The 2,137-nt window shown below is 54.4% G+C and overlaps 1 non-coding gene across 1 annotated transcript in view; it reads left to right on the top strand.

Moving 5' to 3' along the window:
- The first annotated feature begins 2,111 nt into the window (after positions 1 to 2,111).
- Positions 2,112 to 2,137, top strand: part of LOC138944503 (5.8S ribosomal RNA) — a 155-nt gene continuing 129 nt past the window's right edge. The window contains exon 1 of the ribosomal RNA XR_011448796.1: positions 2,112 to 2,137. This exon is cut by the window's right edge and continues 129 nt beyond it. This is a non-coding gene — a ribosomal RNA (5.8S ribosomal RNA).

Genomic DNA, 2,137 nt, shown 5'->3' with positions numbered 1-2,137 from the left:
AAGCAGTGGTATCAACGCAGAGTACTGTCGGTTCACCGCTCGCGGTGTTTAACTGGCGTGATGTGGGACGTCCTACCGGTGGGCTTAGCCTCGCGAGGGGCGGCCCAACTAATATCCCGTCGCGGTGCTCTTTACTGAGTGTCGAGTCGGGCCGGTACGTTTACTTTGAACAAATTAGAGTGCTTAAAGCAGGCTACCTTCGCCTGAATACTGCGTGCATGGAATAATGGAATAGGACCTCGGTTCTATTTTGTTGGTTTTCGGAACCCCGAGGTAATGATTAATAGGGACAGATGGGGGCATTCGTATTGCGACGTTAGAGGTGAAATTCTTGGATCGTCGCAAGACGGACAGAAGCGAAAGCATTTGCCAAAAATGTTTTCATTAATCAAGAACGAAAGTTAGAGGTTCGAAGGCGATCAGATACCGCCCTAGTTCTAACCATAAACGATGCCAGCTAGCGATCCGCCGAAGTTCCTCCGATGACTCGGCGGGCAGCTTCCGGGAAACCAAAGCTTTTGGGTTCCGGGGGAAGTATGGTTGCAAAGCTGAAACTTAAAGGAATTGACGGAAGGGCACCACCAGGAGTGGAGCCTGCGGCTTAATTTGACTCAACACGGGAAACCTCACCAGGCCCAGACACCGGAAGGATTGACAGATTGATAGCTCTTTCTTGATTCGGTGGGTGGTGGTGCATGGCCGTTCTTAGTTGGTGGAGCGATTTGTCTGGTTAATTCCGATAACGAACGAGACTCTAGCCTGCTAAATAGGCGTACCTTATGGTATCGCGAAGGCCCCCGGCTTCGGCTGGCGGGTTTTTACTACCAACGTACAAACAAATCTTCTTAGAGGGACAGGCGGCTTCTAGCCGCACGAGATTGAGCAATAACAGGTCTGTGATGCCCTTAGATGTTCTGGGCCGCACGCGCGCTACACTGAAGGAATCAGCGTGTGTTCCCTGGCCGAAAGGCCCGGGTAACCCGCTGAACCTCCTTCGTGCTAGGGATTGGGGCTTGCAATTGTTCCCCATGAACGAGGAATTCCCAGTAAGCGCGAGTCATAAGCTCGCGTTGATTACGTCCCTGCCCTTTGTACACACCGCCCGTCGCTACTACCGATTGAATGATTTAGTGAGGTCTTCGGACTGGTGCGCGGCAATGTCTCGGCATTGCCGATGTTGCCGGGAAGATGACCAAACTTGATCATTTAGAGGAAGTAAAAGTCGTAACAAGGTTTCCGTAGGTGAACCTGCGGAAGGATCATTAACGTTCCGGAGGTCCTGCTCTGCGTCTCGAGTCTTTTGGACGCGCGCTCGCAGCAGTCGGCGACTGAATGGACAAAGAAAACAGATACGAAAGTAAAATGGAATTGACGGATTATATCCCGCATGTACTAATACGACGACGCGCGTCGAACGCCGCGCGCCTCTGCGACGACCCGAGAGAGAAAGGGAAGCCAGCAGCAGAGCGCCGTCGGCCTTTTTCGGTGCGGTCGGCGTCGTGCGAGCGGGATGGAGGAGGAGAGGATTATCCGAGACTCTCTCCTTAAGCTTCGTAGCCGCAACCGGCGTCGCGTCGCGTCGCGCGCGACCCGTTGAGGCTCGTTGCGCAAATTGCGAAATTACATGAATGCGATTCGGAGCAGAAGACGCTTTCCCGATCGCGCTCTTGCCAAGCGCAGAGTTACGATCCGGCGTTAGCGCGTACCGGTGGTAACCTACGCCCGTCCGTGCGTCCGCAACGCTCGTGAACGCGCCCCTCCCCGCACCGGGGCAGCGGTCAGCGTGTTTGTACGCGAGCGCGCGGCTATCGGACGAACGGGCGAGAGGACGGATCACACCCGATCAAGTCCGACGGTTTCTTCAAAGAACATTCCGCCCCGGCTCTTCCAAATATATATATTATTATATTATATGTACGGGGAAGAGACGCTCCGATCGCGAAACAACTTTTGTGCCGTAGCCTCCCCAGCGGTGGCGGCGGTCCGCGCGCGTGCTCGGACGCGCGCGGCCAGGCTGATCGAAGGGCCAACGATTTTATCTCTCTCTCTTCGGAGAGGAGACTAAGATGGATGAACGAAGCGTTCGTTGAACGCAAGAATTGCAAAACGATTACCCTGAACGGTGGATCACTTGGCT

This window comes from Polyergus mexicanus, unplaced genomic scaffold (assembly GCF_030449975.1).
Source record: "Polyergus mexicanus isolate NDT 795.1 unplaced genomic scaffold, iyPolMexi1.0 SCAF_222, whole genome shotgun sequence".
NCBI classification, from domain to species: Eukaryota; Metazoa; Arthropoda; class Insecta; order Hymenoptera; family Formicidae; genus Polyergus; species Polyergus mexicanus.
The sequence above is the reverse complement of the archived record's forward strand: the minus strand, read 5'-3'. Positions and strand labels throughout refer to the sequence as shown.